This window comes from Aythya fuligula, chromosome 1 (genome assembly GCF_009819795.1).
Source record: "Aythya fuligula isolate bAytFul2 chromosome 1, bAytFul2.pri, whole genome shotgun sequence".
Taxonomy (NCBI): domain Eukaryota; kingdom Metazoa; phylum Chordata; class Aves; order Anseriformes; family Anatidae; genus Aythya; species Aythya fuligula.
In genome coordinates, this window is record NC_045559.1 from 69,744,690 (window position 1) to 69,770,758 (window position 26,069).

Here is a 26,069-nt window from a genome sequence, read left to right on the forward strand (position 1 = left end):
AGGCCCTCTGCTCCTGTGTGGGCTCCTCTCTACAGGCTGTAGCTCCAGCATGGGGCCTGCTCCTGCATGGGCTGCAGCCTCCTCCAGGCCACAGCCATCTGCTCCACCTAGGACTCCTCCACGGGCTGCAGCATGGAGATCTGCTCCATGTGGGACCCATGGGCTGCAGGGGGACAGCCTGCTCCACCAGGGGCCTCTCTGCAGGCTGCAGGGAAACTGCTGCTGCGTGCCTGGAGCACCTCCTGCCCTCCTGCTGCACTGACCTTGGGGTCTGCAGGGCTGCTTCTCATCCCTCACTCTCGCAGCTGCTATTGCACAGCAGTTTTTTCCCTTTCTTAAATCTGCTCCCACAGAGGCTCAACCAACATCACTTATAGGCTCAGCTCTGGCCAGCAGCAGGTCCATTTTGGAGCCATCTGGAACTGGTTCTTTTCTGACTTGAAGCAGCTTCCGGACTCTTCTCATGAAGGCCACCTCTGCAGCCCCCCAGCTACCAAGCCCTTGTCACATATCATAGAATCATAGAACATCCTGAGTTAGAAGGGACCAATAAGGATCATCAAGTCCAGCCCCTGGCACCGCACAGGTCTACCCAAAAGTTTAGACCATGTGACTAAGTGCACAGTTCAAACACTTCTTAAATTCAGACAGGCTTGGTGCAGTGACTACTTCACTGGGGAGCCTGTTCCAGTGTGTGACCACCCTCTCGGTGAAGAACCTCTTCCTGATGTCCAGCCTAAACTTCCCCTGCCTCAGCTTAACACCATTCCCGCGGGTGGTTACTGAGAATAGGTCAGCGCCTGCCTCTCCACTCCCGCTCACAAGAAACTTGTAGACTGCGATGAGGTCCCTCCTCAGCCTCCTCTTCTCCAGGCTGAACAGACCCAGTGATCTCAGTCGCTCCTCATATGTCTTACTCTCTAGGCCCTTCACCATCTTCGTCGCCCTCCTCTGGACACTCTCCAACAGTGTAATGTCCGTTTTGTACTGTGGTGCCCAGAACTGCACACAGTACTCGAGGTGAGGCCATACCAGCGCAGACTAGAGCGGGACAATCCCTTCCCTCGACTGACTAGCAATGCCATGCTTGATGCACCCCAGGATACGGTTCGCCCTCCTGGCTGCCAGGGCACACTGCTGGCTCATATTCAACTTGCTGTCAACCAGAACCCCCAGATTCCTCTCTGCGAGGCTGCTCTCCAGGGTCTCGTCACCCACTCTGTATGTATAGCCATGGTTGCCCTGTCCCAGGTGCAGGACCCAGCACTTGCTTTTGTTAAACCTCATGCAGTTGGTGATTGTCCAGCTCTCCAATCTATCCAGATCTCTCTGCAAGGCCTTTCCACCATCATCCGAGTCCACAACTCCTCCAAGGAAAGCAGCACAGCAAAGACTAAAGGTATGTAGCAACAGCGAGGTAATTCTTAGATTGAAGAGAAAAATGCTGGAATGCTGGATACAAGAAACCTTCACAGAAGAACACAGAATTCTTTGGAATAACAAGAAAGGAATTTAAACTAGTTTGGAATATTCAAAGGTATAACAAAATATATTCTAATAATCAGCTGAAGGAAAACAAGCCCAACTGAAAAAAAAAAAAAGTGGGGGGAGCAAGGAAAATAACACAAAGTTAATTTATAGATGTCAAGCTATTTAAGTCATGCTTACATACCTTAATTAACATCTAGCTTTTAATAAGTAGTGCTAGTTTCTAACCCACATAAATTTCCTTCTTTGTTTTGGAAGAGGTGGGTGTTGTATGGCCACCTATCACCTTAGTTCTGAATACTTTCTGAATGGAATCAAAAGCATTACTGAAGTCCTTAATAAAATTTAGTTTTTCTGGCATTTGCTTAGAGTGAGGTAATTAGGTAACCTAAAGTCCTTTATTTTTTTTTTCTTTCTTTTTTTCTTTTTTTCTTTTTTTTTGGTACAAATTTTACTGTTCTTGCACAACTTCTGAATCAGTGAGAACAATCAACATACCTTTCCAGACCTCATTCTTTTTTGTTGCAGGTATCTCAAAGTTGGCCTTTGAGAGCTTAGGTAGTATGTGAAAGAATAATAAACCACTATTATTCATTAGTTATTCTGTCACAAGAGCCCTCTGATGGCTCTTTTCATGAGGTACTTCATGAACACAGAACCCTTGTCCTAAACCATTTGGGATGTTTGGACCAACCCCAAGTAACAAGGAAATAAAACCACCACTTTGAACACTGATAAATTCAAGGTGGCAGCACTTCTATAGAGTCATTATCACATTTTTCCCCGAGTCTTCACATATATCCATAGTTATATTTAGATATTTTTAAATGAGATAATGTTACATAAATTAAAATCAGACAGAAACTTTTTTCAAATAGAACTAGTAACCATCCAACACTGAAATGTGTAGCATGTCTGTGTATTGTCACGTCTTTCTTGAGTAATGTACAAAACAAAACAAAACAAAAAGTCGTGGTATTCAGAGCATCTTAAACATGAGGTACATCAGAAAATAATAGTAGTCTTGTTCTTATTAGGGCAGAATATATAAGCCACAGTATCTCTATGAGGAAATAGACTTCCTGTCTGTTTTTGTGTGTTTAATTAAGTACAGATTTTTTGGCTACTAAAACATTTTCCAGAACTACCAAGAAACAAAACCTAAACAAGTCATATAAAGCCGTAAATGGCTGAATATTGCCTCACAGTAAACCTGGAAACTTCCACAAGCAGGAGCTGACCTCTTCTATAATAGCTATTTTTCAGCTATCCTATTTCCAACAACCTCTTACTTAACAGTCCCAGAAAGACCATCTCTAAACAAGAGTTATTTTCACTTTCATGTGCTCAAGAAAATCAGTATAAGGCACCTTTTGATCTTGTCACAGGCTCCGTTTAAAAAGAAACGTTTGTACCAAGCAAACAAGCTTGCAAGTCTCCACCAATCCAGATAGCTGGGAAATAAAAATAAAAATAGGGACCCACTGTACTGAAGATTGAGTGTCTGTCCCCACATCTCCTAGCCAAGACTCTGTGACAGCAACTACCCTCATTTTTCTTCTCTTTAATGGACTGACATCATAAAATAGGTGGTGCTTTATGTCTCTTGCAAAAAGCCATCAATAGGTACAAGGTTACCAGGATCTGTTTTTTGTTTTTGTTTTTTGTTTTTGGCAGTGGGACTTTGACTGCACTCTGTATTCATGCAACACTTCTGCACACATATTTTCATCCATAAGGAAGGTGGAACACATAACTTACAACAGAAATATCATCAAGTCTTGTCCTCCCTGGAGCTTTGCCTATGGCCCTCTAGGCACATCTGATTTACAAATGAAGCTAGAGCAGTATATGCTGTGGAGAGGAAATAGTAGCAGTTCTGCATGGAGATGTGGGAAGCAGGGGTGCTGCCAAGAGGGCATGTTATATGCTAACAGCTGACATAAATTGAAGGAAACAATTTGCACACATTTTAATGGTACTATAAAACTTGGGAACTCTATCAATTCTGACCACTATCTACTGACAACTTATCTATTCCATTTGTATAGGACTAGAGTACTCATGCAACACACAGCAACTCCCTTTTCTGGCTAACAGGTAACCACCTTCCTTCCCTTCAAAATGTTTGAAAGGCTTTTTGTACTGTTTTCTTTACCCTCTCACCATGTGACAAGGAGAGCCTAAGATAACAAAAACTCTGAATAGGTCTCCAGAAGGTGATTACCACCACTGGCAGATAAGAGTATTTCTTATGGAAAGAAATGAAGCAGCAAAATAGCTCAGAAAATATCTGAACTGACCCATACCTTTTCCAGTAATTTACACAGGACCTAGAGAAAAAAAGCTCAAAAACTGGAAATGGTATTCGAAAGCTCAATTTTAGGAGATTCTCATTGAGTTTTACACAAGAAGGAGGCTTAACAATGAGGCTGGACTTGGTTTTGCAGAAAGTTGTGTGAAATGAAACTAACAGGTTGAGCAGAGAAGCTGTGGATGTCCCATCCCTGGAAGCGTTCAAGTCCAGGTTGGATGGGGCTTTGGACAACCTGATCTAGTGGAAAGTGCTCCTGTCTGTGGCAGGGGGTTCACTTCCAGTCTCTTCCAACCCAAGACATTCTATGGTACAAAACCTCAGACAAGAGATGTAGTTCTTCAACACACATGACTATTATGATAGTTTATGCACACTGGAAGGTCAGGAAGATGCTTAGTGCTTATATTGAGGAGAATTCAAAGGATATCATTATAAGAAAGAAAATTATAGTGCTAATTTGCAGTGATCCTTGATCTTTTTCTTGCTAGTTAACTACCTCAAAATGTTTTGCGATGTCCTTGCAGGACTTGCTACAGCAGCACAGGGCTTTATTTTGTTGCATAGTTTTACAGGTGTCAGACTACTGTTGCTCATTAATGAAACGTAATAAAAAAATAACTGCTTCTTAACTCTTTCATTTGCAAACCCTATTTCCTTAGCATATTGTGTTCTTTAGAATGAGGCAACTTCTCACTTTTACAAGACTCACAACTGGCTAGAGAACAAGTTTGAATGAAGCTGTAGATGAAAGTTTATCTTGCTTGTTCTATGACAGACAGAGAACTTCATCATATCTCTAGCTCTCATTCTTTACAAATTAAAAAAAAAAAAAAAAAGTAAATAAATACCTGATTATGAAATTTGGAATTTATGTAATTTACATCCAGACAATATCAGCAGGAGAACAGTCATAAAAATCAAGCTAGTAATTTCATTTTCAGGTAGGAGTAAGAAGTTGAGGAGTTGGATGTAAAAACATGGAATTTAAAATAAATGAAACAAGATGAAAGATTAATCTTATTCATCTTATTAAAAAAAAATCACAAATAATATTTTCATATTTTCTAATTTCTGAGCTATGGGATGAAAGGGAATTTTTAATATAAAAGAACTAAATCATTTTTTCAATGTATTTTCCATCAGCTTAAAATGATATATCATTGTGCACATTTACATATACATTTACATGTGTTGAATCTTTCCGCAATATCAAAGATATATATAGCTGATAATGAGGTTAACTGGATGTGTAAAACACCAGAGAAACTGTGTAGGTGGAATCCCTAAAACAATAGAAAACAGGGTGGTCCTCTGAGTTCAGTTTTCACTTAAACTACTGAGTCATTTGGTGACCTTAGACAAGTAATTTGAACTTCTGGCATTTTGGTCAGGCCAACAGTAGCGTAGTATATAACCAAGAATTGAAGATTAGGTGCTGAAAAAAAATGAGTCATTTTGGTAGGATAGAATCCCCCCTCCCCAAATGCTCTCTATTCATCAGAGAAACCCCAGATAAAGCAATACACTAATAAGTGGTTGCTTGTGTGTGTAGTGATCAAACTTTGAAGAGCAGTTATTCTTTGAAGGTGTTTGCCAAGACTTACTGAACTACTTCCTCTCTCTGCAATGTTTCTTTTGTAGACTTCTTCATTGCCAGACTGAGTTATAGGCTCAATGAAAAAGAAAGATACATATCTGCCACCAGACCTTTAGATGATTCCAGTTTTTCTAAGCTTGGGAATCAGAAAAGTTGTTTCAGAGGAAGCTAATCACTAGGTTCTGAGCCTATTCTGTAAGCACAGTTTTGAGGTTTGAAGAGTCCTACTGGTTTCACTTTTTTTTGTTTGTTTTTATTTTTTAGTGTCTGTGGGGTGAGCCCAAGGCCAGACAGAGGATTACATTAGGAAAATGGAAAGATGAAGAGGAAAGAGAAAGAATGGCCTCAGCCCTAAAACAGCACTGTAAAGGGCGTTTTACTTGGATTTACTTGGAAAAGATTTCAGTTCAAAAGTGTAAAGCTAAAACAGAGCATTTAAGGCCGGATATAACACTCAGATCTATTTGGTGTCTTAAAAAAAAGAGGTTCCACCTGGATCATAAGCTTAATGTTTTTTCAACATCAGAAACATTGGGTTTGTTTTGATGTCTTTGACTGTGGATAAGAAAAGGAAGGCACACAACTCAAGACACAGGCAAAAAAATAAAAGGAACTGATGAGCATCAGCAGCTGCTTGGTTCTTTTATTCATGGTGAGTTTGAAATTTCAGGAAAAGACATTTTTGAAAAGTGGATTTTAAGCTAAATTTCTGACGCCTGATGTCCAAATCCAACACCACTGGGAATTGTCCAGCAAAGCCAACAGTACTGATTTTTTTAGCATGATATATAGGGAACTGACCTTTTTTTTTATCCAAAAGCGAGTTTTATCTGCAAGGTATTGAAGAAGCCCTTTCTGTTGTCCTTAACCCCTCTTGCCAGGTTTAATTCTAAGGAGTCTTTAGCTTTCCTAGTTGCCTCCCTATATCCTCTTACAACAGTCTTATATTCCTCCCAAATGGCCAGTCCCTCCTTCCATGATCTGTAGACTCTTCTCTTCCACTTGAGTTTGCCCAGCAGTTCCCTGTTTAACCATTCAGGTCTCCTGGCTCCCCTTCCTGACTTCCTACCTGTTGGGATGCTCTGATCTTGAGCTTGGAAGAAGCAGTCCTTGAATGCTAACCAACTATCTTGAGCCCCTTTACATTCAAGCACCCTGTCCCATGGGATTTCCCCTAGCAATTTCTTGAAAAGGCCAAAGTCGGCCCTACTGAAGTCCAGGGTTGCAATTCTGCTTGGTATTCTGTTCCTGCCACATGAGATCCTGAATTCCACAATCTCATGGTCGTTGCAACCAAGGCAGCCCTCAACCTTCACCTCTTCTACCAGACCCTACTTGTTAGTGAGAATAAGATCCAGCAGTGCTCCACTCCTAGTTGGCACATCTACCATTTGCATCAGGAAGTTATCATCATCGCACTGGAGGAACCCCCTGGGCTGTGGATGGCTGTCTGAGTAGGCCTTCCAGCAAATATCTGGGTAGTTAAAATCCCCCAGGATAACCAGGGCCTGTAAGTGCAAGGCTGCTATCAGCTGCCTGTAGAAGGCCTGATCAGCTTCCTCATCCTGATCAGTCAGTTTGATCAATGGAACTTTAACCATGCCTTGTAAACCAAAGTAAATTTTTACGTGTACTTTCACCAAGCAAGACAACATAGCAAGCCTAGGAGCTACATAACTACGGCTGGGCTCTTCAGTGAGAAATAGATAGGTCTCAATCAATACTTGCAATGATGAATCTTAAGTCTACACTGTGCTCTGAAAATTCAGTGAAACTATCACATTACCCAGACCAGGTAATTCCCTTCTTCTAACAAATATCCTGTCATGGATACAGATTGTAGTACATAAAATTGATAATCAGCATCTTGCATATAAAATGTCAGTTAAACATCAACAGTGAACATGCTTCCTCACAGCACAGAGATGTTCAAGGAAAGCAATGCCAGCATCAAGTACATAAAGGGAAGAATGTAAGATTTAGAGCCAAGTGCTGAGACCACTTACTCATGAGGAGTAGGAGGCTTTGTTATTTATCCATTCCACTTGCTTATGCTTCTTACATGTTTTTATGCAACAAGAGATGGTTTTAAATCCTAAATAATTCTCCGTAGGCTAACCCCAACAGTAACAAGTGGTCTCAAAACAATGTTAGATGAGTTCCTTATTATAAAAACTAATGCTATCTCCAAGAGTCTGACTTCTTTAATTAAGATGACTTGCATGGTTGAAGTGGTCCTCTGGCAAAAGAACAGATGGATCATCTACTAAACTCTTCCCCCAATTCATAGTTCTATATTCTATACTATTTAAACTGTTTCATCTTTGTACTAACGTAAATGGAAAAGGGGTGATGGAAAAAAGAAAACAAGTCTTTTCATCAGGCAGGTTTCTACATGCTTAGCCAGCTCTTCTGTTCTAGTTTTGGGCAGGAAAAAAAAAAAAAAAAAAAAAAAAAAGACAGCTGAAACATAAAGCAGTGTGGATTGTGGAAAATTTGACTCAGATCAAGTGCCTGGCCAACCCCACAAAATGGACTGGAGACAAATCTGATAATTAGAAAAAGTGGTGAATAACAAAACATTTTTGACTCATGCCGTATCAGGGAGACTCAGAAAATTCTCAGAGGCAACAAAACAGGATTTAATTCCTCACAGCTTATTACAGCTTTATGCTACAGCAATGCCACTGATTCCAGAGGTGTTTTACTGGTGTAATATTGAAGTGGGAAATTTAATCCCAGTTCACTTTATTCTTCCATGACAGTTCACTTTCATGGCTCAAATTGCCCAACCAGGCAAACCATTGGTTTTGCACAATTTATATAAACAAGATCAGAAACACTCCTATTGCATTAATTTGATTTACAGTTTTGTTCTTGTTTTCTTTTTAGACCAACTGGCCAGGGTAAACACATATACTGTCAAGTATGCAGCAAGGGTGGGATAAATGTTATGACCATCACACAAGGGATACCATATAGGGGTAAGTATGCCTGTTGCCTGTTTTTCCTCTGCTGCTGCCACTGCCACTGCCACTGCCAAAAGCTAAGCAGGTAGTGAAGGCTGGAAGGTACAGTGATAAGGACTGAAAAGGAGAAAATACTTGCCAGAAAGTAATCAAATAAGAGCATGAGTAAGACAAGAATAACAGCTGTGAAGAAGCCAGAGCTCATAACAAGGGCAACACCAAGAAAAGAACCCAGGAAACATCTGGGCAAAACAGTATAGTGGAGAGATAAGGAGAGCCCCCAGAAGAAGCCAAAGCTAAGAGGACATGAAACAAGAGAATTGAAAGTGGAAAACAAGTGCCTGAACAAGAATTTTAAATGAGGTAAGAAGATGAAAAAAGAACTTATTTTCACAGCTGTTACGTAATATATTTTATTTTGTTCAAAGAAGCAAGATGACAGTAGTAATAAAAATCATAGGTACCTCCACTATTCTAACCTTGATGCTTTAAATGGCTACAAAAGATTGAGGTCAGTTTTAGAAAGCAGTTCTGTTTGTTGCACCCTTTTTACACATACTGTGTGATTTCTTTTTCTGCCTAAGTGACTTTGAGGATTTCTCAGAGACATCCAGTATCGTCTCACATGGTTCCATTTTTAATTTGGGTACATACTAGGACAGTCAGGTGAGAAGAGAATGAGCTAGCACTTTCCCTCTTCCTCGGCTGTTTGACTGTCATAGAATTTTCAACTGGATTTTCTCACTTTCCTGAATATTAATGAACAGCAAACAGATGTTTCATATAGCTGTTCTGGCTGGAACTTCTTGGGCTGTGTGTAGGAGCAATGTGTAATGCTCCTTCCATTCTCCCAAGGGTTTCTGTTGGCTTATGCCTTGCTGCCCCTCTCCTGGTCCTTCATTTGCAGAGCAATACATGGGTGATCAGAGAAACAGGGAAGGAAATTTTGAGGGCAACTTGTAACCTCTGACTTGGAAAGAAGCTTCCTATTCCTAACTTGCAAGGAAAAAAACCTAAAACAACCCAGTGAACACCAAAGTGTGAGAAAGAGAAGGAGGATAAGCTGCTCCAGGCCCAGGACCATAGAGTCCCCTGCAGTCTGTGTAAGAGACCACAGTGGAGAAGATACTCTCCTGCAGTCCATGGACAGGAACGCACCAAAGCAGATATCTACACTGCAGCCTGTTGAGGACCCTGGAACAGAGCAGGTTTATCCTGAAGGACTGCAGCTCATGGAGAGCAGTAGAAATGTTTGAGGAGGAAGGAACAGCAGAGAGGAGTTTTTATGGACTGAAACCATAACACCCATTCCCATCCCTCTGAACCGCTTAAAGGGTAGGAGAAGGAAGCAGAGGAGTATTTCAGAATGAAAGAGTGAAGTTGAGCATGGGATAATAAGTGGGGGGTGGGGAGGGGGTAGAGAGAAGCAAGTAGGGAACAAGATGTTTTAATTTTTCTCTGTTTCTCACCATCCAACTCAATTTTTATTTGCAATGTCTTAAATTATTTCCCCCCAGACATATTTTTCCTACTGATGATAACCAAGAAATGATCTCCCTGTATTTATCCCGGCCCATTTCATCTTATTTTCTCCCCCTCTTCCTTTGAGAATAAGTTGTGATAGAACATCTGGGTGACAATATGGCAGCCAGCTAAGGTCGGCCCATCTTAATACACATTTTTATTTTGCCAGTCCCTTTTTCATCTAATTTCATTTAAGTTCCTCCCTCTCTGGGAATACTTAAGTCTTTATTATGTATATATATATATATACACTGGACTTTAATACTTAAATAAAGAAAGGTACCTGGTGATGTCAGCCACAATGAATCTGCTCTAAACAGCAGGTAAGCAGAACCAAGTATCTAAAAGTCCAAGCATGTTAAAGCCAGTAGATAATTTGAAGAAGAGGAATGCTATCAAAGTAAGAATATAAAGCAGAAAAATGGCAAACACCAAATACAGTTTTTCCCTCTGTTATTCATGTGTTTCAGATGCTGGATAAAAGGGAAGACCTAGTTTCCAAATAATCCATAACTGAATAGTTACCCTAAAAAGCTAATTACTTGTTACTTGTGTATGTTTCACTGCATAGCAAAATAAACAGATATCTCAATGCTCTCAGCTTTCATGTGTTATTCTGCCACCTACATTATACCTAGAGTCAGCAATGCCAAATTTGAAGAGAATTTTGGCTCATAATTAAAAAACAAAGTATGGGAAACTTCATATGGAATTCAGAAGCATTAAACTGTATCCTTTTAAAGATATACCTTGGCTGCCAATGCTGAAGTCTGCCTATGATCAGTCTTCTCTTGAAAATATTAGTAGTGCTGAGAAAGTATCCACAGAAATCACAAAATTCATTCATTTTAAACACTATGGTTGCTGGATTTCTCCATGGCACTGAAGCGGTTCTCAGAGGCCCAGTCCACTGAAGGCATTTAGAGGCTGACTCTAATGTCAACATGGTAGCAGCTTTAGACCATTCACATTTGTCATAGATATTTTGGTTCTGATCCATGTTCTTTCAGGGTTTCAGTTCAGTATATGATATGCCTACAGCCACATTTTTTTTCTTTCTACTTGCACTAACCTGAAATAGGCATCTTTGTCAAGTTATTGAATGACTGAATTGTTAACATTAAAAGAAACAAACCAACAAAACAAAACAAAACAAAACAAAAATGCATTTGTGATTGGCTGACACAAAAGGATATCAGAAGCATATTTTTTATTTCTACTTTAGATTATTCTCAGTTGAATGACAAAGCTGTTGTAAGTAATTTGGTTGTGTAGGGTCTCTGCTGATATTTTAGGTAATGATTACAGAATACTGAATCACAAAATGAGAGAATAAAAGCCAGACAGACCTCCATTTATGAAAATCATTTCCATTTCTAAGTGATAGTTACCTACTAACTTGCTTAAACTGCATAGAGACTTATGGCTGAAAATCTGATTAGTGAAATGCTCCTATGATTCCTTTTTCCTAGAAGGCTCTTCTCAAATGTATTAAAAAACTTCTGAAATCTTTAAATTCACTTTCTAGAAACTGTTCTAATGCAAGCATATTCTAAAATAATATTTTTTCATGCTACTTATTAAAGAGTTCACTTAAAAAAAATAATGAGAATAAATCTACAAAAGACACAATGTTTGTTATAACTTTTATAATTAAAATAATTTGAAAACTCTTTAGCAAGCGGCTATTTCAGGTATACAAAATTATTTAGAGAGAGTTTTATTATTAAAATTATTAAAAGAGAGTTTCAGGGAGAGACACAGGTTTGAGTTCCAGCTCGCTGTGGGCTACTCATAGACTGACTTAATAATCAAGGTCTGCAGTGATTCCCAGTTTACTTAACTCTTTTTCATGTAATAATTTATATGTATATATATACGTTTCTATAGAAAAAATATATACATACACACACAATATACATAAATACACAATAAAAAAGGCTGACTTTCATCTCTGTGTAAAATACACTTTACACAAAGTAGGGAAACTGTGGAGCAATGATTTTTATTCTTCCAGAGTTTTAAGTGTAGAGCACATCCAGAAATTAAGGTAGTCCAAGATTCAGATACCCACAAAATTATCAGTGCTATGCAATTATCAAAGCTGTTTGACTTTATTATGATTTGAACCAGAAACTAAACTTGAAAATTCTATATGAAACAGAAACTACCAAAAAAATTGGAAAAAGTAAAGTTTGAAATCTCAAAACACTCTGAATGAAAGCTGTCCAGATTTATGCAATGACTGTTACTCATGTAACACCCAAAACTCACTGAAGTCACCAAAAAGAGGGGAGTTTCTTCACTTGTGTCACTAAAATTTGGATGACATTCATAGCACTCTATTAGCTTCTATAAAATGTTTTTAAAATAAATGAGGCAAAGAAAATTGTCAGTTACAGAGCTTTTTTATCTTTTTTTTTTTTTTTCTTTTTGCTTTTTTTTTGTCAGAAGTGAAGAAATGTATTTCTATGTCAATAAGGTTTTCATTAAAGTATTTGAGGGGTAGATGGAAGTAAAAGTTTTTAAAAGCAAAAACATCATACTATTATGGAATTAGGGATTACAGCACAGAAAGCAATCTCATTCTGACTGGGTGGTCAAATTATACTAAACAACATAAATAGAGTCCATCTTGGTATGAAGAAGAGTAGCAAAATTAGGCTAATTACCATTTATGATTTGGCACTATAGCACATTTCAGGAGATTATGATCTTCTGAAAGAGAAATCATTTTGCAAATGTCACTGTACTATTCAGATTGTTGAAATACTACCTCCTTTTACCTGTTATGTTGTATATTCCCAGTGCAGGAAGACAACTTCAAATCTACAGCTACTGGTAGGTCAAAGGTAAAACAAAAGGTGAAAAAAATGACATTTGTAGACCCTTTATCCTCTGAAATCCACAGCTTTTTGGCATGCATCTACATGCTGAAAGGGCAGCAGTACCCATAAAAAAGTTTGTTTGGATTTAAAGGTAGTAAAGAAGGTAACAGAAATACTGGAGACTTCTTCTCATCCTGTCTTGGCTCCTGACTTCCTCAGCTGAAGCTTCCATACTCCATGCAGTTTTAATGTCTGTGATCTGTGATGAAGTATTTCCAGTCTTTGAGTTCTTTATATTAGTTAATGACTAGATACACTACAATGTCAGTCTAAGTTCTAGGGTAGATAATACTTCTTGATCCTAGTCATATGGTCACAGACGCTGAAAGGCACTGTTTATAATAACTTCTCCAGTAGTTGCTTTAAATAAACTACAAAAAACTAAAATCAGTAATCCTGCTCTAAATCTATATTCTACTTAAGTGGAGACGAGACTTTCCAGAAACATTATTCTTGGGGCAGTTTTATGTCATGCAGGCTGACACATATTAGCTGCCACTGAAGAGTCAAATACCACCTGTATCTTCTCAGATTGTTCTTTCTTTCATTATAAAGCAAAATTATGCAAAAGCCATACACATTTGACACCCATGTTACAACTGTATTTTCTGCACTTTGCTTGTTTGCTGCATCCTATCATTTGGGTTGTGAGTCTGTGAACTATGTTGAATGAATCGTTCCATGTGCCCAACTGTGGCTTGGCTAATCTTAGCAGAGTTTTGAGTTGCTATGAAGATTGTATTTCTGGATCATCTTAAGGGAGATGAGCTGAACACTTCATAAGAATTTTTCCCAAAGATGTGCCTTTTCATAAAAGTTTGTAAAATTCATAGGAATCTGACAGCCTTGTCCTATGTGATCTCTCTGGAAATTGCAGCAGTGCAAAAACCCAAGAGTTATGGAAATGGTACCACACTACCCAAATAGTTAAGATTATTGGTAATTTATGAATTTTATTAATGTATTTATTTATATGCTAGATGTTTACAAAAAGTCAAAACAAAACCTTACCTGAAAATTCCCTTATTTTCAACTATGAAAAGATTTCCAGGATGTGGAAAGAAATACTCTATGGTCTGTGCCACCAGTGTGAGAGAGACCTATTTATAAAAGGAAGATAATAAAGTCAAAGTGTTCCAAGTTCAGCTCTTTCCTTGTTCCTTTAGCTGCCATTCTAAATGACTAATGTTCAACATTAAGTGAATATTTTAGAAACGTAGCTTAATTAAAAGTACAAAATCTTAACAGGCACTGCTTACAGTTTTTGTTTGTTTGCTTGTTTTCTGCTTGTTTTTGTTTGTTTGTTTGTTTTTACAGGTAGAAGGGACAGTTATGATAGTGTATACAATTAAAGTTTTTAAAGACAGAAATTAAATGCCAAAAGTCTTTAGTATATATTTGTATAACCTCTCTTCTACTGGTTGTTTCCAAGTTCTGGTTAAAGTACCTATATTTATTTCAGCTTGACTGGCCTTTTTCTGTACATAGATTGCCAAATGTGACAAACCATAAGTTGTTTTTCAGCAGTTTAGAGCATTAGAGCATGGTGAACACAATGCTCCATGCTGAGTTTATGGATGAGTTATGCTGACTGCTCTATTAAAGAAATCTGTACTCAATCATTTAATCAATTTAAAAGAGAAACACTTTCAATTTTCATGTGATCAAGCCCACAGTCATGTCAGACTGACAGCAGTATTTGGCAATCAATTCTTTCTTCTCTTTAGAGAACTGTAAAGCAAAAATTCAGTAAGTCAGAGCAGCAATTTTTTTCATCAAGAGTGAACAATGGAAAAACAAGGGTGAATACTACATCTAAGATACAGGATTTAACCACTTGTGAGTCCTAGATGAAGACACTGCTTTCCTCAATTAAGAATAGAAATTAATTCTTAAGTAATATATTAAAGAATTATTTCTGCCATAGGGTGTAGAGACATCACAGAAGAAGCCATACATAAAGGATCACCCTGCAATTTTTATACGGATGAGATGGGTGTCTGGTTGTGCTTTGTGACCACCTGGCACAGATATGATCAGTAGCATTTAGAGCTCAAGCTCAAATCTTTGTGTGCTGCTTTAAGGAAAGTCTCATAACTGGTATCCTGTGAGGTTTCAGCTCATTTACTGATAAAATACTGTAGTCTGTTAGATTGCATAAATAAGTACAGCTGTTTTATTGTAAGAAGAAAAAACAAAAACAAAACAAAACAAAACAAAACAAAACAAACAAACAAAAAAAAAGTCTGGAAAGGTCTTGGAATAAAATACCCTGGAGCTGAAAAGTGTTCACTGGTTACTCGTAATATTTTATACCGATTGCTTTTTAAGTATTATTGTTTACCTATCTGGTTCTTCACATTACTCTGGAATATCCTTTAAAATGACTTTCATTTTATGTTTCCAGTTATACTTTGAGGTCAGAGTCTGATTTATTAGCTTGTCCTAAATATAAATTGAAAACGTTTGGAGGCTGGAGCCTTTCATATTTATGCTCTATGATTATGGAATCAGCTTCTAATTCATATTTGGAAATCAGAATCTGATTTGTTCAGTTTTGATCTGAATCAAAACTGAAAAGGAATGTGTTTGATGTTGGTTTTAATTTGGTCAGATATGTGAACTTAACTGGGACTTTTTCTGATTGATGCTGTAAAAAAAAATGCTATGAAAGGTCATTACCTCTTTTTAATGATTAGCTCATTGTCAGACCCTTGAAAATACAGAGAAATCCAGAAATCTCAGATGTTTGTTAGCATAAAGCTAATTTCATGCAGGAGGAGGTAGTGAAATGGGATACAAGAACTCTAAAACATAAAAATTGCATGAAATATAGCCCCTTAGTGCATAGATGGAAAAGCCTCTGTAATTCTGGGTCATTCTGACACAAAATTATCCTGCCTTTACAAATAAAACCAATATATCAAACCTTAGCAAAACCTTGCCCTAGATTCTTATCTTCTTGTTTTCTACCTCCACCCCTACTGACTTCTATCCTCGGAAGATTTCTCGGCCTCTTGTTTTTCTCCTCAACTTTCCTGTTTTTCTGTTGGTACAGAACTGAATATTATTGACTAGCTAGAAAGCCTTGCATCTAAATCTAATCCACTCAAGTACTGACTTGCAATTTTAGCATCATTTTTTGATCTTAGAATTTGATCCACTTGTCATTAGGGTTAACGTTTTCCTTGAGAATTATTCCATTCTTAATAGTTGATGATCCTCTGTGTGGGAGTCAATGGGCTTTCAGAGGAATAGAAATGAGAGAACAGTGGCACTCACATGACCATTGCTTTGGAGAGAAATGGAATTCAAAAATAAACATCCAAAGTCTAATTAAAAAAGATCAGGCAATGATAGTTAATAATTGCTCTTTCTGCCGTGGAAGGGAATCCCCACCCAGCTTTGCAACTGCTGCCAGGGACTTGCCTCAAGCTTTCTGCCTTCTTGTAAGAGGGGAAGTAGAGAGGCTAATGAATAATTTCAAAATGCTATTTGCCTCCATTTCTGCTACCCTAGTTCCAGGCATTAAAGCCAAAACAAAATTTCCTTTCAGGGTAGCATACTTCTCCCTATTTCTTATTCAATACAGGGGTATTTTTTAGCCTGGAGAATAAATACTTTAGCCCCCTTAAGAAAGCAATCCCTCAAAAGAAAAGAATGATTAAGCCTGACAGAGAGCAATGTTAAATAGAAACGTAACATATAAAAAACAGATGATGAAAGAAACAGCTGTCACTGGGCTAGACTAAGCCCTTGCAAAATGGCCCTAGGCAGACCTTACTGGGAGTATATCACAGTATAAACTGAGTTCTTTGATTTCTCTGAAATACTCCTTCTCAATGAGAAGCTGTGTCTGCCCATTACAATCACCATCCTATGGCAACTGGAGGTAGTAGGGAAAATGAGGCAAATCCCTTCAGAGGATGTGTTTTTGATGTACACATGATGTACTTTTTCTAAGGTCATGACTTCATCTTTTCACCCCAGTGCTTATTTATTTATTTATTTATTTATTTATTATTATTTTTTTAGCTAAAGAGTAAGTCTCATTGTTCCCAGGCTCTCATTTAAGTTTGGTGTGAACTGAAAGACTGAAGCTTTTGTTTTCAAAAGAATATTTGACATGTGATCTGTAGGCTACAAAAAAAGAATGACTCTTGATCACTAATGTCCTCTCCTTAGGCAGAAGACAACTGCTGTAAATGCAACAGAAGTCTAGCTAGTAGTGAAAACAGGAAAGAAGATAAAAGAAATCTCTTACATCCTACTACAAATTTGTGAGACACTCATTCACCCATAAGAAGTGTGTTTATCTTCTGTCTCAACAAGACCTATAGGAAAAAGCTGAATGAGATGGTAGGAATTCTAAAAACGTTTACTCATGGAAGAACTTGTCAGTAAAAATTCACAACAAGAAAAAATAAATAAAATTTAGAAAAGAAAAGAAAAGAAAAGAAAAGAAAAGAAAAGAAAAGAAAAGAAAAGAAAAGAAAAGAAAAGAAAAGAAAAGAAAAGAAAAGAAAAGAAAAGAAAAGAAAAGAAAAGAAAAGAAAAGAAAAGAAAAGAAAAGAAAAGAAAAGAAAAAAGAAAGAAAAGAGCCCATGGAAAAAGCACTAAAAGCACTATACTGAACTGTGTTTTGGTTTTGGTAAGTTCTACATGCAGCTAGACCCTGCTGATAAGGTCAGAGAAGGAAATGGTTTGCAATGTTGTTTCAAGATGCCAGAAGCAAAAGCAAAAGTATGTTTTCCTCCTAAGAAACCCTGATAGACAGGTGTTTATGCAATATTTTTGGATTCAATGTGTACACTTTGTTTTTTAAAGGCTCAGTGCTGCCAGTCACTCAAGTAAAGAAGTCAACAAAAGGTCAACAATGTCTTTTCATAAAAGTCTACTGAGCTTTGTCTTCCTTGCTGTGATTTTGTGATACAAACTTTTGAGGATGGAAGGGTAGCATTCACCTGCAACTTACTTACAGCAATAGCAACTCACTCTTTTGCAGTTATATGGCAATGTAACTTAAAACACTACTCACGCATCTGACATACACAAACAATGTGGAAACTGGGGAAGTTAGAGTGTATCCATTGTATTTGTAAATCTATGTATGAACATGTGGTGTGTGTGTATAATTATATAAGTATATATCATACAGTTATAGGTAAATATATATAAAACAGCACTGAGCTTTTGGACTGGAGCAAGCTATGGCATAAAACTGAGAAATGAAAAGTAGCAGGCAGGTCTTTGATTTGACTTCCTGGTGAAGGAGACTACAGAGCACTTGATCCCTTTGCCCCTTCTTGCCCTGAGCTCACTTCAGTCAAAAGGGTGTGCAGACGCAAGCACGCATGATTCATTCTGTCATCTGGTAGAACTTAACTGTAAATCATAGAATCATAGAATATCCCGAATTGGAAGGGACCAATAAGGATCATCAAGTCCAACTCCTGGCACCGCACAGGTCTAGCCAAAAGTTTAGACCATGTGACTAAGTGCACAGTCTAATTGTTTCTTAAATTCAGACAGGCTTGGTGCAGTGACTACTTCACTGGGAAGCCTGTTCCAGTGTGCAACCACCCTCTCGGTGAAGAACCTCTTCCTGATGTCCAGCCTAAACTTCCCCTACCTCAGCTTAACACCATTCCCGTGGGTCCTATCACTGGTGATTACAACTGTCCAAATGCAACCATCCAAATTACTATGTGGCTTATAATATGGCTTAAAGTGCTAATCTATACTGTTCTTACTCCCTTTTCTTCCCCCTTATGATATGGTATAGAAGTTTTGAAGAGCCTGAGGAAGACAGATCATTAACAAATAAGCAACTTAAGGCACACTGATATTATCCCACTTGTGACTACCTGGCAAAGGCTCAGTTTCTCTGTTTGTTTCGCTTCAACGACAGCTAAGATATAAAACCAGATCAAAGATTGATGTCTCAAAGAAAAAACTGAAGGCCCAACCCTAATTCATCACTGGGAAATTACCCTGTCTAATAATTACTTCCTTTCATTCAGTTTCTCAAAATTTTTGGAAAACAGCAGGGGTTAGTCTGCCAAAGTAGAGGATGTACCTGTAGGATAAGGAATGAGTCCTCCTAGATCGGTGAGATGTTTTATGACTCCACTTTTTTTTTTTAACTAATGCTAGCACACATCATGACCTAGAATTTAGGTTCACCCAAGGAAGTGAGCAACTAACAGCCTCAAAATCCATGGAAAGGAACAAAATCCTTTCCATGACTTCTTGGATGGCAACTATTGTACTGGTATTCACATCCTCTTCAATATCTAGTTCTTATCAGAGAAACAGAATAGCAAAATACCTGTGCAGAATAATGTGTCAGAGCATTCTACAACTTTCTAGCCATTGATCCAGCCTCTCAGATTCTGCAGTTTATGTCAAATGCTGGATTAATCAATGCTCTTAAACTAGGAGCCTGCTCTACAGTGGCTTGTTTTCAGACATCTTAGTTTGACCTCAGTTCTCCCTAGATGGGGCTCATTAGGATCAAAGAAGTGCTCTTTTCAGCTTGAGCTTTGGTAACCACAGACTAACCACAGGTAAGCTTTGGAGTAGACCACATTGTTCTCTAGCTAGCTGATGCTTTGAACATGTATCTGGAGCTTTTAGCTCCTCTGCTTACTTTCACACTTTGTTGTTTGACACCAAACTTATGTGCTTTCTGATTGCTGCTCTGTTTGTTATATTTCCTATTTCTGCCTTGACTCTGACCCTACATATATTGAATTAATGAGTTCTTCCTTTCATGACTTATTTCTGCTGCCTTTTTTTTTTTTTTTTTTTTTTTCAGTGACACCTTAATGCAAGTATTTTAATAGTTCAAATTAATCTCTCTAAGTTTGACAGGAGCTTTAGGAAAGCACTCCACTTGCAGAGATAGAAGTTTCATTGAAAATGGGTTGAAGCAGTCTGGCACAGCAGTGGCTAAGGGCTTAGGCAGAGTTTTTATTGTGTGACACATACTCCCTGAGCAGAGAAACAATGGAACTGTGTCTCAGAGTGCCTTAGGGAGCATCTTTCAGCAGTGTTATCCTCTGTATGGAGGAGAGAGTGGCAAATCAAGCATTGGGATTTCCAGCATTTCCTCTAAACAAAAATGAAGCTGAGTTCCAGGGAAATATGAGAATCTCAGAATTCCCACCAGTGAATATAAGCTATTTGTTAACAGGAGCTGTGACACGCAGAGCAGCAGCATACAACATTACTTTGACAGTGCACCTAAGATTTGCTATTATAAACCACACCTGAAGAGTAAAGGACTCATTTATTCCCTTAGCTCATTAAATCATTTTTATCTTTGAAGCATGCATGTAGAGAAACTAGTTGATTTCAAGAAGGATCATTTTATTCATGATACAGACAACCTTGAACTAAAACTTGAATAATTTCTTGCAGGCTCACAAATAGTTGTGAAGCAGTGCTTCATATGAGAAAGGAAATATTCAAAGCAGAGGTGAGAGCTCTCTGGTGTTCAGACAGTTGTAATATTTCATCTTTTTCTAACAGGTTCCTTTCAATGTTGTTTTTAGATTCATTTACTCCATTCCCATCTTTAGTGGGATCCAGTTATCCTGCTGTTGTTTTCTAAATTGGATTTTTATTCTAAATTGGACTGTCCAAATCTAAAATACTTCAGACCCTCCACCTTTTTTTTTTTTTTTTTTTAACTAGGCAGTACTCAGTATCTTTGCAATGCTTTCATGAGCTTCTAGAAAATTGGTTTGACTCAGATGCCCTCCTTTACCTACTTGCCTTAGGAAAGAAGAGTCAAATTGTTTAAAATAAGTAGGTAACAGTCACATGGTTATCTAATTGGTCTGCAACAACTAGTTAGAAGACAAGGTCTGTCTGCACTTGGATGTGTTGTGAACTTGAGCATTGCAGTTTACAAGGCACATTTCAGAGTTTATAAAAATGTTGGTTCAAAAGAGTAACACTGGAAAATTCTCCTTGCTGTATCTTGAAATGTGATCTTCTAACCACATAGACTTACAGAGAAGTGAGACGCTGATGTCTGAAAAATGATGTCTGAAAAATTTTGCTCATGTTCATTCCAACAAGTGGGAGCCAGGGTTGAGATATATCATCTCCAGAAGCTGAGGTAAAAACCCTACTTTTCAACTGGTAGGGCTAACTACAACTTTGTCAACAGAAGGTGTTCTTTCTTCTTTCATAAAATAAATAAATAAATAAATAAATAAGATATTCTTCCATTCCTTCTCAAACTGTAGTATATAGTAATCCCAACATTTCTGGTTGCACAATAAAATTGCCCTTCACTATTAAGTCTTTCTATTGACTCTGCAGTTAATTTTATGGAAGTATTTATAATGGATTCAGTATAAAATAAAATATATATATTAGTATTTTTAGCTTTAATGTCAAATCATTCTATAAAGATATTATGGGATAACATGAATGTGCAAGTCTGGTTATAATTGTTTGTACTGTTGACAATAACTTGTAGTTTATACATCCTGAAATAAAATGGTATATATTTCTTCAAGGACTCATGCCAACCACAAAAGTAAATTGTGTCACCCATTTAGCAACAGTGGTTCCAAGAAAGCCCTTTTATGGATTTAACATGTGTGCCTAATTACCAGAAAAGAGCCCTAAAGGCCTATGCATTTAATAATCCCTTACCATTCTGTTTCAAAATTAAAAGTACAATAAAAATGGAACAATGCTCCATAACTTGCATAGAATGTACTTAAAGAATTATTTTTATTAACATTTATTTCCTATTAAGAATCTATATAATGCAAAATATATATATATACATGTATATTTTAATTCTTTGTTATTTCTTTCAAAATAAAAATCCTTAAGTGTCTATTCAGCTTCACATATGTAAAAAGATTTATGACTACATCTTGCTCCTGAAATCTCTGCCTCGGGGTGGTACTACTCATTCACAGAGTTTCAGTAAGGTCAAAGAATTTAGCCAAGCAGATCTAGTAGCACAGTTAAATCACTAACTTCCATATTGTAAGCACACACATAATTCCTTGAAATTCCTGTAAATGATGACACAGCAAAAGGAACTGTGGACAGCAACAGCAAAAGTTATTCAGATCATAGAATCATAGAATCATAGAATCACAGAATGGCTTGGGTTGGAAGGGATCTTAAAGCTCATAGATCACCCACTAAAGCCTCATCAAGGCATCCAAGGCCTCATCAAACCCAACCTTACCTTGGACACCTCCAGGGGCATCCACAGCCTCTCTGGACAACCTGTTGTCTGTGCCTCAGCACCCTTTGAGTGAAGAATTTCCTCCTAACCTCTAATCTAAATCTCCCATCTTTTAGTTTAAAACCATTCCCCCTTATCCTGTCATTATCTGACTGAGCAAAAAGTTGCACTCCATCTTTTTTATAAGCCCCCTTTAGGTATTAAAATGTTGCAACAAGGTCACCCCAGAACGTTCTCTTATTTAAGCTGAATAGGCCCAGCTCTCTCAGCCTTTCTTCACAGGAGAGGTGCTCCAGCCCTTTGATCACCATTGTGGCCTTCCTATAATTCCATTAGATGCTGACCAGGGGATTCATTCCCAAGTTTCCAGGCACACAAAAGAATTAAAGGTTCACTACTCTGCCCATTTGGGGTGAGCATGTTATTTGTCAAACTATAATGGGACTAGTTCTGCAATCTGACTCAAAAGATGAACCTGATTAGAGCCACCTCTCTTCTGGCCCTCTCTCTTTCTTTCTCTAAATGAGATGAAATGCTCACAAAAATCTTATATTGATTAGATCCTTTAGAGCAAACTCATTCCTTCTCCTCAAAACAGCTAAACATAATCTGGTCCATTTGACTACAGATTTGAAGGAATTACTTTATGGAAGATTTCAAAAGCTATACAGACTATAAGACTGACTAAAGCATGGACGTAGTAACAGTCTGTGAATAGCTAGATACATGTGAATAAAGAAGTCATAGCTCCCTTTTCTAGGAAATGAATACGCATGACCTCTAATCTCATTACGTTTATTTGCCCTGTCCAAATGTGATGTTTTTTAAACAGTGGGAGGGATAAGAAGGATTCCAAATTTGGGAGCTGCAAAGATAATGAGATGGAGGTGGTAAAGCTTCTGAAAAAATATCCAGAGTCAGTTCCGTGGAGTCATAAGACGTTTGACATTGGAAGGAACCTATGGAAGTCTCTAGTCTAACCTTGTGCTCAAAGCAGGGCCTGCTTCGAAGCTAGATCCAGTTGCTCAAGGAATCCAATTAAGTTCTGAAATTCTAAGGGGATACAACAGTCTCTCTGGTTACCTTTTCCAGTGCTGCCCCACACTCAGATGAAGTCATTTAACTTATGTCTAACCAGAACCGCCTTTGCTGTAATTTGTATTTGTTGCCTATGTTCATTTCACCATGCAAATTTGAGAAGAGTCAAGTTCAATTTTTCTCTATTTTCCTTTTGGGTAGTTAAAGGCAACAAGATCCTCCCACTTTTCTTCTTCTACAAGGTGAACATATTCAGCTTGCATGGTGTCTCTTACACATGACGTGCTGCATGGACTCAATCCAGTATGCCAACATCTTTCTTGCATGGGAGGCACATAACAGGACACAGTACTGCACAAGCAGCCTCATAAGTGCAAGGTAGATAGGAGGAATCACTTCTATTGATTTACTGGCCAATACACTCTTGGCAATATAGCCCTGTATTTCTTTGGTGTTGTGGTTTAACCCAGTCGGCAGCTAAACACCACACAGCCGTTCGCTCACCCTCCCCCCTCCCTTTCTGGGATGGGGGAGAGAAACGGGAAAGTGAAGCCTGTGAGTAGAGATAAAGACAGTTTATTAAGGCAGGAAAATAATAATAATAATAATGTGTACAAACAAGTGATGCACAATGCAATTGCTCACCACCCGCTAACCAATGCCCAGCCTATCCCCGAGCAGCTGCCCCCCCCCCCCCCAGCTAACCACCCCTATATATTGTTTAGCATGACATCAGATGGTATGGAGTACCCCTTTGGCCAGTTTGTGTCAGCTGTCCTGGGTCTGTCCCCTCCCAGCACCTGCTGCACCCCCAGCCTGCCCGCTGGCAGGACAGAGTGAGAAGCTGAAATGTCCTTGGCTTGGTGTAAACACTGCTCTGCAACAATTGAAACATCAGCATGTTATCAGCACTCTCCTCATCCTAATCCAAAACATAGCACCCTATCAGCTAGTAGGAGGAAAATTAACTCTATCCTAACTGAAACAAGGACATTTGGTTCAACCATCATCACAAGGACACTGTGCTGACTGTGGTTCAACTTACTCACCACTGGGACATCCCCAGGCCTTTTCTGCCAAGCAGTTTCCTAGTTAGTGAATCCCTAGCCTGTACTGAGACATAGAGTAATCCTACCCTATGTGTAAGTTTCTGCAGTTGCCTTTTTTGGGCTTCATCAGATTCCCACACACTGGCCGCTCCAGCCTGTTAACATGGTGCGGAGTGGCAGCCCTCCCCTCCAACATGTTACCTACTCCTCCAGTTTGGACTTTCTGAGGACACAATCCATGGTATTAACCTGGTTGCTGATGAAGATGTGAAACAGTATCAGCCCCAGTAACCAGTCACCCCTTGATCTTGAAATCTCTCACCACTGACCTCCATGCATAACAGTCCAGGTAGATTTTTACCTGCCTTGCAATCCATATATCCAGCCAATTCTTTTGCAGTTTAGTAACAAAGGTTCTGTAGATGTACTGAAAGCCTCTTTGAAGTCAAGGTTTCACCTTATGTTGTTTCATCTCAGTGTTTTTTAGTCCTCTGTGTGAACTCAACCACCCCAAATTTGGTAGAGGGATGGGAGGGAGTGGTTAGAGATAAGACAGAAACATTTAATATAAACATTAACATTAGATTAACATCTAATAAGAAACACTTGAGCTATTCTATTGCTCAGGAAGCTGAGACATGAAAAATAACTAACAGTCCTTGTTACAGTCCTTCCAGTATATCTTTCTCTTGCACAGCAGAGAAATTGATTCCTACAATCAAACCAAACTGTACAGTGATGACAACAGATGCTTTCTGTGAGCTGGAGCCACATAGGCACATCTTTCTTGTGAGACAAATCTGTTTAAGACAGAGGTTCCTCTTCAATCTCAAAAGGTAACAGTTAAATTCATTAACTCTGTGCATGAATTCTCTTTCCCCCATCCAGCTGCATATGAATTATTTGTGCCGAGTCTGGTTATTCCATCCAAGTGTAAACGTTAAATTAGAATAACCGAAACTCAGGAAGGATGATTATCTCAGACCACAAAAATAAACATTTCCAGCTTTTTTGTTTTTAAACTTACTCTAAGCTTTTTAAACACAAACAGAATGGCTCTGAGAGGTCATATCTGACCTATAAACTAAAGTCTGTAGTGAATTAAGTGTATTTGCTTTGTTCTGCAGATGTTAGAAGAATTGCCTAAAAATATGACAGGTTCAGTTAATTTTATCTTAGACAAATGTAATGAGCATCTGTTTTGATTTTCCCAGTCATTGATATGATTTCCTTTTTAACTTGATACCAGCTGGTTTATACAAGTGTGCAAAAGTTGTAAACAGCCAAAGACAAAGCTATTCCAGTGCTGAGGAACATTTATTCGTTCCATTGTTGTCTTTATACTAATAATACCAAAAAGGGAAAAAAAAAAAAAAAAAAAAAAGGAAAAAAAAAATCAAGAGTATTTCAAAACACAGCAAGATACTTATGTATAAATACAGTCCTATTTACAGAAATATTTTACATGTTTATGTAAATATTATATATAGCATTTGCATAAATATATGGATGGTCTTATCCTCACAATAAGCTTAGAATAATAAGATAAAATGCAGAACCATGCATTAAATAATATTTATTACCTGGCTTCACAATTTATTATGTGCTTCTGAACACCTTCCCTACCAAGCTGTCTCTTCTGGGACTATTTCTACCATTCCATACTTCTCAGCACCTTCAAACAGCTGTTCTTTTCTCTCTGGGCAAGGTACCACAGCAAAAGATTTTTGTTTGTTTTGTTTTGTTTTCTCTGAAGATACATCTGTGAAATTCTCATTCTTGCTTTCAACTCATTGGGGTGAGATAGGGAGGCAACACCATTAATATCTTAAGAGGTTTCTGAACCTAAGTGCCAACACAGCCTACTTCTCTCGTCACTCTTATGCTCACACACCAAGATGGAAACTCAGTGACATCTCTACTGCTGCATACTTGTCAGCACTATGCAGTGGATTTGCACAGAAGGAAAT